Consider the following 14,543-nt stretch of genomic DNA (forward strand, 5'->3'; position numbering starts at 1 on the left):
TCCTCTCCCACCACATAGCAGCCACTCTGGTATATTGCAGCAACTATTTCTACCCCATTCTGAAAACCTTTAGCCTGGAAGAACAGAGGCAGCAGACATATGGAAATGCCACCACTTGGAAGTTCCTCATTCAAATCACAAGTCAATCTAGCTTGGCAATATATTGTCACTACTTCATCATTGCTGCTTAAAGCAATTGAATTGTAAGAAATAAGAGGCTAATCCATAAAGATTGCAAAGAACACGAGACCCTGATGCAAATTCACACTTAAGAGGTCAGATCCTCTTTACACATTTCCATAATTACTAGGCTACAACTTATGCCAATCAGCTTTGTAAACTATGCTGACATGGCTCTGGAAGGTACAGTCTGATTTTTTTTTCCAAACTGGCAGCATCTTTGTTACAGTACAATAAGCTAACTTGAAAAGTGCGAATACAAGGCATTTCACTTCAGTATATTGAATTTACACAGTAAACAGCAGAGCCCGACATACGGAGTATTGCAGAACAGGTGGATCCTATGAGAGCCCAGCTTAGCACTGAGACCAACTTGAGAAGTGGCTAAGAAGCTGATCACAGTTGCAAGCTGCCAAGACCAACCTGCCCTGCGCACATTGGCCATCTTACTCTGTTACAGGTTCTATGTCAGTTTCATGCAATTGAATTCTAAAACTTAAAGAAAATGATGCCTCCCTGTGAGTTGATAGATCACAAGATTTCCACAGCCCTGTCAGATAAACTGTATGAAGGTAGGACTAGCAGGACTTCCTATCCAACTGGACTGTGAAAATACCTTTGAATTATGGAAACACACTGCCAACGTTCAACATGACAACTCACCAACATCGTGAAGGCAATTAGGGATCGATGTGACAAGAATGTAATTTAACAACCTTTTGTAAAGTATGTTGCACAAGTTGAAAAGCAAAATTCAACAGATGCTGGTAATCTAAAGCAACAGAATGGAAGATTATTGATCCAAAATATGAACTGTTTCTCTCTTCAAAAGTCTTGCCTAACCTGCTACTGCCAGCATTGTTTAAAAAAATAAAATGCATGTTCTTTCATCCTCAAATCAAAACACTAATGTGTATTGCTTTAAATTCATTTTCACAATTAGTCAAGTCAAGCCAAGTTTTTTGTCATTTATGTAACTATATACATATATACAGTCAAAAGAGACAACATTTCTCCAGACCAGGGTGTAAAACATAGTAGTGCACAATAACTCAGAAAAGCAAAAATAAAATCAAATGAATTACACATATATAAACAATATAAAGTGCATAGATAAAATATCGTAGGGTTCAGAAGAAATTAACCAGTGACACTTCAAATGCGATGGAGTAGGCATTCAGAAGCCTAATGGCCGGAGGGAAGAACCTGCTTCCCATCCTGACCGTTCTTGTATTTATGCATCGGAGTCTCCAGTCTGATGGTAGGAAGGCAAAGAGGATGCAGGATGGATGGGTGGGATCCTTTATAACACTAAGGGCCCAGCATCCACAGTGTTCCTGATAAATGACCACGATAGATGGTAATGCAACCTCTATGATCCTCTCAGCTGTTCTCACAGTCCTTTATAGGGACTTCCAGTCTGATGCTCTGCTGCTCCCATACCAGATGGAAATGCAGCTTGTCAGAACGGTCTCATTGGTGCTCCTGTAAAATTCTGTTAAGACGGGGTGGGGGAAGACTCATTGCCTCATCTCCTTAGGAAGTGGAGGTGCTGCTGTGCCTTTTTGTTCAGGGAAGTGATATGAAGGGACCAGGTGAGGTCATCAGTGATGTGAACTCCCAGGAACTTGGTGCACTTAACTCCTCTATGGAGGAGCCGTGTATGCACAGAGCGTGATGGTTCATCTGCACCTTCCTGAAGACTACATTCATTTCCTTGATCTTCTTCATGTTCACGTTTAGGCTGTTGTTCTCACACCAGTCCACCAGCTGCACCACTTCCTCTCTGTACACTGATTCATCATCGTTGCTGACAAGGCCAACCACTGTTGTGTCATCTCCAAATCTGATGATGACTGGAGCCGAATCCTGTGACACAGTCACACATCAGCACTGTGAATAGCAGCGGCTGAGGTCACAGCCCTGGCTAGTGCCAGTGCTCTGCAGTTTTTGTGCTTCACATACTCTGATCCCAGATGTACTTGTACCACAATATTTTGCAGAGTCACTATTGAAATAATTTAATTCTTTCTTCCAAAAGCAACCACATATTCTACTCCATGTGCCAACTTTTGTCCACTCACTTGACCTAATCTAAGTGTTCCTCACAACTTGTTAACTCACCTATCTTTGTATCATTGATAAATCAGACTACAATATACTTGGGCCTTTCTGCAAGTCTTCAATATAGATTAAAAATAAAAGTTGACACTCCAGCACTGATACCTGTAGCATCCCTGTAGTGAAAAAGTGACAACCCAAAAATAACCAATTTATCATGACATCATGCTTCCCACCCCCCCCATGGCTATTAATTTTTGTGGGGCAATAAATTAATATTCCTGTCAGAACACTGACCAATTGTATTACCCAAAAAGAATTAACCATCAAAAAAGATACTGAAATTATTAAATGCATCCTGCAACCTAATCTGACATACCATTATTTTGATGTTCCTATCAATTCCTTCAAGTTGTCCTGCATGAGTTGCTTTGCCCTTTTGGCTCTATTCTTAATATGTTTATTAAAAAACTATTTCAATTGTTGAGTGTGTGTATTCACAGCAAAATTTTCTGCCCAGCTTCAGAAAGTTAACACAAACTTCCTTAGATACAAAAGTAAAATAAAAACTAAACCTGCTTAAGTAACATCAAGTTTAGTAACAATATAGACAGGTAGGTAGCTTCAGAGGTTGCATGCTTCTTCCACCATTTATGAAGAACTGCAGTGTGTTTCTGATGCCTCGCACTTCTTATTACAATCCCAAATGTTCCTCCACTGCTTTGAGTGGTCAGCGGCCAGGGATGTCTACAAATCAGTGGAGACATCATGCATTTTCTATAAGGGTTGGAAAATATCCTTGAATCTTTTCTCTTTCTACTTGGTAGTCTTTGGCCATGAGGGAGCACGAAAGCTTTGGGAATCTGGTGTCCGATTTGCAAATGCATAGTCTGCCCATTGGAGCTGACCAATGAAATTAGGGTTTCAGTACTGGGATTTTGACCAAGAAGATTCGAATTGGTGTATTTTTCTCACAAGCCCCATCTGTCATGTTGCAAGTACAATTTCCATGGTAAAATTACCAATTATACACCACACTGAACTTGTTTCCCTAAAATATGTATTTAGAATTTTACTGTTGAAGTATTGATATTAAGTTACTGCAAACTAAAAAATTGCTTCAGATCATTACCAAGATAGTAAAGAAAGCCTTCAAAATCAATGACCATGGGGCACAGAGCACTTACGTACTGCAAAATCTTCATATTTCCAAAATGCACACTTCCTGTGAATGCCAGTTTTAACTTCAATTACCACATAATTACATTTACAAATGGTCAAGATTGTTGGTCTTCTAAAACAAAATTTAGTAGAAACATGCTCAAAAGTTCGATGTTTTGGTTACAAAATCTATATTGTTTTTCCAATGGAAGTCCTTTTAAGTTATAATTAGATTTGAGATATTTAACATGTTCAGTCAGTAAAATAAGTTATCAGTTTTCTATAGCACATGTTAGCTACTACTGTATTCTAATCTGATTTACTTTATACCCTTAAACAAATGACCTCATTTGTAAATAACTGTGCTTCAGTAACAGGTCAATAACTATACTTCAATTTGCTTTGAGAACCTACAGTTAATTCAACAGTTCAAAGTTCAAAAAGATTCAAAGTACATTTATTATCAAAGTATAAATGCAATTTACAACCCCGAGATTCATCTTCCCTCAGACAGCCACAAAACAAACACACATCATGGAACCCGTTCAAAGAAAACATCAAACTCTAAACATGCAAAAATAAAAACAAATCGTGCTAACACCAAAAATCGAGCAAATAACACAGAATAGTAAACATCAAACCGCAGAATCCTTGAAACAGTCTAAGAATGTTTAGTTCAATTCAATTTAGCACAGTGTCATTTGTTGATTGCAGGCCGCAAAGCCAGTCCGCCACAATCAAAAACTTGTAAACTAGCACTTTTTTTAAAATGGAGTAATCAGAAACACATAACATGAACCACAGAGTCCTGTAAAATAAATAACTCCAATCCACAAACCACTCTGATCAAACCTTGTCCAATACCAAAGACTCCTTCACCTGGCAGCAGCTAGCAAGAGGCAGAGGGAGATGGGTCAAATGCAAACAGAAGGCACTGAAACTGGCATGCCTTAATTTCCTTAATTTCAAGGCTGCTTGATGCTTTAGTTGGCCGAGAATTGGAGCCAGTCATGGGTTCCCACTATGCCATTAGTTTACACAGTCCATTCTCAACCACACTGAATTTGGAATAACATAGCTTGCTCTGAAATTATTATAATAGCAGAACTAACCAAAATATTCATGGTTGTTGAATTATTTACTTATGAGTAGCCTGCATTACTTTTGGATTATCAAAAGCATCCCAGAAAGGAAAATGCATTTTTTATTATAGGAAATATAGTCACTGATCCTTCATTGTCTGCAAATCTAAATTCTAGGGCTTCCTATTCAACAATACTATGTGATTATCTTCACTAAGACTACAGAGCTCAGGAAGCTGACCCAACACCACCTTTTAAAGTAAAATTACAATTAGTAAGGATGCACAACATAAAATTTAAAACACAGTGATCATTTGGTCAACTATACATGTGTCAGTCAGAAAAAATTATTCAACTTAATCCCAGTTTCTAATATTAAGTCTGTGGCCCTGCAGATTGTGGGCTTTCACATACAAATGAAAATACTTCCCCCCACCCCCCATGGGATAACAAAGAAACATAGAAAACCTGAACTGCAATACAGACCCTTCGGCCCACAATGCTGTGCCGAACATGTACTTATTTTAGAAATTATCTACAGTTACCCATAGCCCTCTATTTTTCCATCCAGGAACCCTTAAAAGACCCTATTGTATCTGCCTCTACCACCATCGCTGGCAGCCTATTCCACGCACTCACCACTCTCTGCGTAAAAAAATTACCCCTGACATCTCCTCTGTACCTACTTCCCTTAAAACTGTGCCCTCTCGTAAAGGATTATGTCTCTATCATTTTTCAAGCAGCGAGTTTCAGAAACCTGCCATGTTCAGTCAGGTTAATCTCTCTACAACTTCTCTCAAACCCTTTCACCAATTACTTTTATTCCCTTGTTTTTGACCAAACACCTTAATCTTACATACATTGGCATTCTCCATTTCTAAGAAAAATAAACCTAGCTTATCCAATCTTTCTCCTATCCAATTTCCCCATCATTAGTCCTGTCCTGTTCACCCTGTACACATCAGACTTCCAATATAACTCGGAGTCCTGCCATGTGCAGAAGTTCGCTGATGACACGGCCATAGTGGGGTGTGTCAGGAATGGACAGGAGGAGGAGTATAGGAAACTGATACAGGACTTTGTGATATGGTGCAACTCAAACTACCTGCGTCTCAATATCACCAAGACCAAGGAGATGGTGGTGGACTTTAGGAGATCTAGGCCTCATATGGAACCAGTGATCATTAATGGAGAATGTGTGGAGCAGGTTAAGACCTACAAGTATCTGGGAGTACAGTTAGACGAGAAGCTAGACTGGACTGCCAACACAGATGCCTTGTGCAGGAAGGCACAGAGTCGACTGTACTTCCTAAGAAGGTTGGCGTCATTCAATGTCTGTAGTGAGATGCTGAAGATGTTCTATAGGTCAGTTGTGGAGAGCGCCCTCTTCTTTGTGGTGGCGTGTTGGGAAGGAAGCATTAAGAAGAGGGACGCCTCACGTCTTAATAAGCTGGTAAGGAAGGCGGGCTCTGTCATGGGCAAAGTACTGGAGAGTTTAACATCGGTAGCTGAGCGAAGGGCGCTGAGTAGGCTACGGTCAATTATGGATAACTCTGAACATCCTCTACATAGCACCATCCAGAGACAGAGAAGCAGTTTCAGCGACAGGTTACTATCAATGCAATGCTCCTCAGACAGGATGAAGAGGTCAATACTCCCCAATGCCATTAGGCTTTACAATTCTACCGCCAGGACTTAAGAACTTCTTAAAAGCTATTATTAATGCTTTTTGAGATAGTGATTTAGATGTATATCATATTTTTTACTGAGTTAAGTATTGTATGTAATTAGTTTTGCTACAACAAGTGTATGGGACATTGGAAAAAAGTTGAATTTCCCCATGGGGATGAATAAAGTATCTATCTATCTATCTATCTATCTAGTCCTCTTACACACTCCCTGCAAGGCCTAGTCCAAACTTGAAGAGATTTTTCTTTTATCTGGGCATGTTGCAGACCCGGAACTCAATATTGAATTCAGCAATTTCAGCTAATCTGCTCCTTCGGTGTGGTGCCAGACATACACAAGGTCATATCTCTGTAACATTTACTCAGTTTTAACTCTCTCCTGAACTACACAGCATTTCCAGCATTCCAGATTTTCAGCCAGCGCTGTGCTTTGCAACCGAGTTTCAGCATGGTTCATTGTTCTTCTCTCCCCGCCCTCAGTCATTTCCCTCCATTCTCATTTCCCCCAGAATGATCAGCTATGATTCACAAGTCTTCCCCACCCTTGTACTGCACCAACATGCACCTGTTCTCGATTCTTTTCTACCTCACCGTATCATCGACTTATCAATTGTTTTTCCTCCTCCAAACGCTTTCACTTCTTTACAATAAAAAAAACATTTTCTCACTGTTATTGGTTTTGATAAAAGGTCATTAACTCTGTCTCTCTATTGATGCTGCCTGACCTCCTGTGTATCTCAGCATCGTGTTTTCATTTTCTGAAAATTATATTTTAATTTACCAACTTTGATAACACACATCCTCAAATCTTCTTTGTACCTTTTCCAATGTATTTGCATCGTTCCTGTAATGTTATAACTTGAATTATAGCTAAATAGAGGTACATTTACTTAATGTCTCTGCTCTTATATTCTAAGTTTCAGTTTAAGAAGGAAAGAGTTTCATTTTAAGTAATCTACTGACCTGTCCAGCTCCTTTAAGAATCTTTGGGCATGTACTCCAGGAACTCTGTTCCTTCACACTGCTCAACATCCTGCCATTTTTTTCTTAAATCCTTTTGCCTTGCCAAACTTTCCCAATGCATTATTTCAATCTTCTCTGGATTAAATACCATTTGCTATTTTTCTATTCAACTGATCAAATCATTTTTATCTTCCTGCAGCCCAAAGCTTTCCTCATTGCTTTCTATTGATAATACTTTAAAAAAAATCACAGTATTCAAGAAATTGATTGCTACGATAGTAGCTATGGATGGGTGAAGGTTTAAGACCAATTGACTGCTGTCTAGAACTGAAAGAAATAAATTGAAGTCCATAAAATGTATTCAAAACAAAGTGCAATTTGACATTGGCAATGCCATCCAAAAAAAGAACACTACCACAAGTTTCAGTGTTTATCATTTCTTTCACTAAAGGGTGATGAATCTGTGCAATTCATTGCCACAGACAGCTGTGCAGGCCAAAATATTGGGTGCATTTAAAAAGGGTGGTTAGAGTCAGAGTCAGACTTCAGCACAGAAACAGGCCCTTTGGCACATCTAGTCTCTACTGAACCTAGTCCCATCGACCTGCACCTGGGCCATAGCCCTCCTCTGCTCATATGTTGATATGTTCTTCATTAGTAAGGATATCAAAGGTCACAGGGAAAAGGCAAAAGGTGTTGAAAGGGAAAAATCAGCCATGATCAAATGGAGGCACAGACTCAACGGGCTGAATAACATAACCTACACCATGTCTTATGGTCTTAAAAGCAGTGTTTCAAACAGGAAACTACAGCACTGTGGAATGTGTTATTTTCAACATATGGAATACTTGCTGCTCCATTTATACTTTGCAACTAGCCCCTAACCACATATTTTCAATACTTCCTACTCCACAAATACTAACTTCTACCTTCTATTTTATGTCAGCAGCAGACAAATGAAGCAATCTATGCTAAGGACTCTTTAACCTGGGGACCTGGAATCAAAAAATGTTATCTGTAAAGAAAAAAAAAGATTATTATATTTGTCTGACCTGGATTAAACACATATGCTATCAAAGTAAAGGATAATACAATTTACATCATTACACTCTGCACAATTCATTAAAGCTATCTTATAATATACTTATGACTGTAGGCACTCTATGGTCTTTTGAAATATTAATGTGAATAGATCAATATCTTTAAAAAATCCACTGTAAGATAATCCTTCATGAGTGGTATCTGCAAAGTATTTGGTAAATGACAGGGCCAACATTTTCATTCCCATCTATCTGAAAATCATGTGATAGTTTCAGCATTTGGATGTCAGTGATGCTAATAATGTCACATTTTAAATAAACTTTTAAGCAAAACTTTAAATATCAAAGGGTCAGTCACTAAATTTGAATAGGATGATGATTCTGATACTTATCATGCCAAATCAAGTTTTGGTAACTGCATGTATTCTGTGTTATTTTCCTTTTTCTCTGTTTAAAACTGTTTAGCATTTCTGGATTATGTTCTCTTCAGAATTTGCTGCTTCGCTCATTTACTATATCGCTCAAGTTTAATGCATTCCGCTGCCACTTTAAGAGGACCTTGAGATAGATCTAAGTGAAAACTTCTGAATACATGTGTAGGACTCTCAGTACCAGTAACAGTGGTAACAGTAACACTAATCTAAAGATTATCTGATTCTACTAACCCATCACTAAGAGATAACTATAAAGTTGTAATTATTCACTCACTTTTGGGTGTATTGTCTGGTACTTGTATTGCGAGTGTGTACTGGGGGGGCATTACTCCGAATTCACACCGAAGTATTGCACTATTGGCGGGGAAATGGCGGTTCACCTTTGGCGGACGGGGGTCAACTGGGGGCACAGAGGCTATACATGTTTCAAATTAAACTAACTAAGAACTCCCATCCACTTCCTGATTTGTTCAGTTTTATAAATAACTAATTAATCTTCCAACTTCCATCCAATGCGTCTTGCCTTCAATCTGAGTAACAAAACAAATATCACTACACAATTTATTTTTACAAATTAGACAACAGTGTTAAAAGTAGCTTACACAATCCCCCTCATGGGGGATTTTTTAATGCTGAATTAGTATCAAAAATTAAAGCACAGTAGTGACAGATTCAACAAATACTATTCTGGCACAGAGCCATACATACTGGAAATCTTTCAAATCTGACTTCACAAGTGAATAACATTGAGCAATATGGGTAGTTGAGTTAGTTACTTACAATGGGAAAACCAAGCCAAAATTACCATCTGCAATCTTTATTGAAATTTCTATATATAAAAAAATCAATAATAGCAGGATTGAAGCTCAGGCATGAGAGTCAAATGGTTTTTCTTAAAGTGTGTGTTGGTAAAATATGGCTGCTGTCTATGGAAATCCTAAATCAGAACAACCAGCCAAGATCACAAGTTGCAGTTAACTCTGAAATACAAATCCAAGTTTATAGTACTACTGAAGAAGTTGTAAACTACTTTCTAAACACTAATTTTGAAAAGAGGAAGAAAGAGATTATATCCTTAAGAACATGATGCAATAAGGAACAGAGAATGAAAGTTGACACAAAAAGGGAAGTTTGTGTTTAACAGTCATTTTACATTTTCCCTCCTGGTACCAGGACTCTATAACACCTGCAGAAGTTTTACAATGTTCACACATTAAGTACGTTTTATGGAAAGCATTCATATTGAATGCTTTTACCATTTCCAAAAGGTCAATGTTACAAGACAACAACAATAAAGTACCATTGCAGGCTGGCAAAAGACCTTCGTCATTTTGCCCACCTATACACAGTAATACTTTCACAAATGTTTTCACTTTTCTCATCTGGCATAAACAAAGACCATTAAATCTATATTAGCACCGAGAGAAATCCCATCAATCCCATTCCCACACATTTCCTTGTAAGCTGTTCCCCCTTTTTTTGAACCCATCAACTTCCTTCTGAATCTATTTCTATCTGCCTACATCATGGGGAAATTACAATAACTAACCTGGCAACCAGACAGATTTTGCAACAACAAAGCATCGGGGAATGCTATGCAACCATGGGGAACATGAGAAAACTTCCCACAGGCAGCATCTGAGATCAGGATCAAATTTGGGCTGCTGGAGCTGCAAAGCAGGAGCATTAATCATTGAACCATCTGGTCACATTCACCCCTGTTTTTCTCACCAATTATACAGCACACTTAAGAACACTCTAGAGGATTCCCCTTGGTTGCTCATAATTTTTAAAATTTTGTTTTAATTGGGTCGAAAATATACAGACCTAACGGAAATAAACCTATCTAAAATTTTGAACTTATTTGCTTTCTAAGCACTTTCAAGAAGACACCGGAGAATAAATTTCACAACATATGCCAGTGATATTAAACCCAATTCTGATATCATCATTTCTCTTAATTGAGGAATCACACATGTAGCCTTTTTCTGTATTCAGTTACTGAGGAAACAAAAATACAAACACGTTTATATGTGTTAAGTGTATTAATCATTTTCAATCTATAGGTGTTAACACACAATATTGGGCTGAAGACATGTTGAAAAGCATGAACAGCTGTGATGTTTCACTCTGCTAGGAGCTCAACAGCTTTTGTACCCATGCTTTGAAATGGAGAATGAAACCACACCTGTACGGATCCCCACAACATTTGGCAATCCTATGATGTCTGAAGGATGTCCAAACATCCTTCCAGAAAGTGAATCACTCCACAGCATCGGGCCCCAATGGTGTAGCAGGCAGAATGCTGAAAACCTCTGCCGACTAACTAATGGGAATGTTCAAGGATATCTTCAACCTCCCACTGTTGCATTTGCAGGATCCCACCTGCTTCAAAAGAGTATCATTCATACCGGTGCCCAAGAAGTGCAGAGGAGGTGCCTCAAGGACTGTTGCACTCACATCTACTATGATAAAGGGCTTTGAGAGGTTGGTCATGGCGAAGACTTAACTCCTGCTTGAGCCACGGCCTAGACTCGCTGCAATCTGCAGACACAATCTCGTTATTTCTCCCCTAGGCCTTGGACCACAGCAATACCCATATCACAGGCTGCTGTTTATCGATTACAGCTTGGCATTTGACACCATCAATCTATTAACAAACTTTAAAAATACTTACTCTGCAACTAGATTCTTGATTCCTTTATTGGGAGACCATGATCAGTGCAGATTGTTAATAACATCTCCTCCTCGCTGACAATCAACACAGGCACACATCAAAGACGTGTTTAGCTGATAGCTCTTCTCTCTCTCTCTCTCTACACACACACACAACTGTGTGTCTAGGCATAGTTCAAATGCAATCTATGAGGGGTGATTGATAAGTTCGTGGCCTAAGGTAGAAGGAGTCAATTTTAGAAAACCAAGCACATTTATTTTTCAACATAGTCCCCTCCTACATGTACACACTTAGTCCAGCAGTCGTGGAGCATACAGATCCCTTCTTTGTAGAAGTGGTCTACAGCGTGGTGATTGATAAGTTCGTGGCCTAAGGTAGAAGGAGATGAGTTATTAACTTCAAACATACTGCATTATCACTCAAAGGTTGAACTGCACGTGCACATAACGAGAGCGTCTTGGACCTCCAGGTGGTCCACAACACCTGTTTGTGGCCTAAAGTAGAAGATGAGTTATACAGCTCTCGTTACATGCACGTGCAGTTCAACTCTGAGTGAAAATGCTGAAAGTTTGAAGTTAATACTCATCTCCTTCCACCTTAGACTATGAACTTATCAATCACCCCTGCTGTGGACCACTTCTGGAGGTCCAAGACGCTGGCTTCTACAAAGAAGGGATCCATATGCTCCAGGACCACTGGACTAAGTGTGTAAATGTAGGAAAAATAAATCAGCTAGGTTTTCTAAAATTGACTCCTACCTTAGGCCATGAAGTTATCAATCACCCCTCTTACAAATTTACCAATGACACCAGTGGTGTTAGCATAATCTCAGAAGTAAGAAAGGAGGTATAGGAGTGAGATAGATTGACTGGTAGAGTGGGGTCACGAAACCAACCTTGCACTCAAAGTTGGGAAGACCAAGGAACTGATTAAGGACTTCAGGAAGGGGAAGTCAGGAAAATATACACCAATCCTCATTGAAAGTTCAGCAAGGAAAAGGGTGAACAATTTTAAGTTCCAGGGTATCAACAGTTTGGAGAATCAATCCTGGGCCCAATGTATTGTTGCAATCATGAAGAAAGAACACAAGCAGCTATACTTCATTAGAAGTTTGAAGAGATTTCATGTCACCAAAGACTCTTCTAACAAGTTTCTACACAGATGCACTCTGGCGAGCAATCTAACTGGTTGCATCAGTACCTTGTATAGTGCCGCTAATGCCACAAGATTGAAGACGCTGCAGTAGGCCACCAGACACCAGCAACCCACCCCCACCCGCCAACAACATCTTTAAAAGATGGTGCATCAAGGTGGCATCCATCACTAAGGGTCCCCTCCACATTGGACATTATCATTAATTTCATCAAGGAGTTACAAGTCTGACCCACGCTCAATTGTTTCAGGAATAGCTTCTTCCCCTCTGCCATTGCACTTCCATCTCACTATTCCTCTTTTGCACTGCTTATTGATTTTTTTTTAAATCGTAGATATTATTTTTTTTTTTTAAAATGTCCTGCACTGAACTGGGTCCACAAAACAACAAAATTAGGCATCTCAGTGATAATAAACCTGATTTTGAAGCATGCATGAAGGAAAGACAACAAAACCTTTTACCCATTTATACTGGATATGGAGAGTCATCTTAGAACACGAAATACAAAAAGAATGATACTAAAATATAATCTGACTGATTTCAGAAGATGTCATCCTTGTACAATATATATTTTCCCTTTTGGTTTCAAATCTGAAACATTTAAAATATCCAATTTGTCTAAGCAATTAGAAATATGGGAACTACTAGTTGATTTCACTTGCCACAGGTTTAATTAATTTGCCTATATTCCTCCCAAGATCTTAATTGTTCATTTACAATAAGATTCACTAGAAAGATAAGCATTGATTATCCATGCCAAAAAAACACCTATCCTTTAGAGCAGTTCAGATCTGACCAAATTAGAATATCTGACCTCACACAGGACTGATCAGGCAAAGATGTTGGTAAGGATTATTAAGGATGTTATTAATATTCTATCCCAAAGTTTCATTTCAACAGAATTATGTAATTAATCAAAATTATAATTCTCCAGGTGCCATGTTAGGATTTGAATTCAGAACAACTGATTAAGTATGCACACCTGAATGAGAGTAGTAACTAAAACCCCTAAGGACACAAGACGCAGGAACAGGAACAGGTCATTAAGCCCAATGTACTGCTGTGGTCTTACTGAACAACAGAACAGAGGCTTTTAATTTCAGGACCACCTTGTATTAATCCCATTGTATTTGATATCCAAAATGTTTAATATCCAAAATGTCTATATTTGTCTTGTGTATATATTACACAGTGACTGAGCCCCTACAGTCTGCTTGGTTGTTAATTTCAACGTTTCACTATCCTCCGTGAAAGGAAATGTCTTCGCATTTCAATCCTGAATAGGTAACCCATCATCTGAGTGCTAGACCACCCCCACCTCCCGAGTCAAAATAGTCCAAGAGTGAGACACAAATTTCACATGTACCAAACCAATGAGATCATCTGCCATTCTTCTACACTTCAGTGTTCAATCCAAGTCTTCGTAACTGCTCCTCGGAGAAGGATTCCTCCCGTTGAATGATTTAATCTGATGCATCTTCACAGCACTCCCTGTTTCACAAATATATTCTTCCTCACATAGGGAGTTGTATGCATATTTCCACTTATGCTTTCACCCTTGCCCTTAACTGTAATAAGACATCTTTTTGCCCTCTCTCAATTCTTATTGCACTAAAAAGCCAGCATAATTTTTGTCTTCCCCTAACTGTTTCCAGAAACCACATATTAACTATCAGTGATTCACAGTGACATCTGCAGAACAACTACAATTTTCCACCATTCACCAAATACTCTCCTTTTCTATTTTTCTACCAAGGTTCAAGACTACATATTTTGTACCACAATTGCTACATGCTCATCCATTCGCTTAGCCTAAATCTCTCCTGAAGACTTTCTGCTGCATGCTTGCAACATCTAATTTTGTTGTCAGCAAACTTCAATCACTCTTGCAAACAAATGTTGATCAAATAACATTCCCTCACCCCACTGATGAGCATAGTTCTGGCGAACGATTAGCATCCAGCAAGACCAATACTGACTGCCTCCATGGATGCCACCTTATCTAGTAAGTACTGCATTTCCAACACTTTAGTTTAATGTCAGTTTCCCTCCCCCCCCCCCCCCCCCTTAACATTGGGAGTACCAGACACGAGACTAAAACATT

General features: G+C 38.9%; 1 protein-coding gene across 2 annotated transcripts in view; it reads right to left on the reverse strand.

Annotated features, from left to right (window-relative positions):
- slc15a4 (solute carrier family 15 member 4) overlaps positions 1-14,543 on the reverse strand; it is a 90,413-nt gene that overhangs the window by 53,232 nt on the left and 22,638 nt on the right. The window lies entirely within an intron of this gene.

This window comes from Hemitrygon akajei, chromosome 14, assembly GCF_048418815.1.
Source record: "Hemitrygon akajei chromosome 14, sHemAka1.3, whole genome shotgun sequence".
NCBI classification, from domain to species: domain Eukaryota; kingdom Metazoa; phylum Chordata; class Chondrichthyes; order Myliobatiformes; family Dasyatidae; genus Hemitrygon; species Hemitrygon akajei.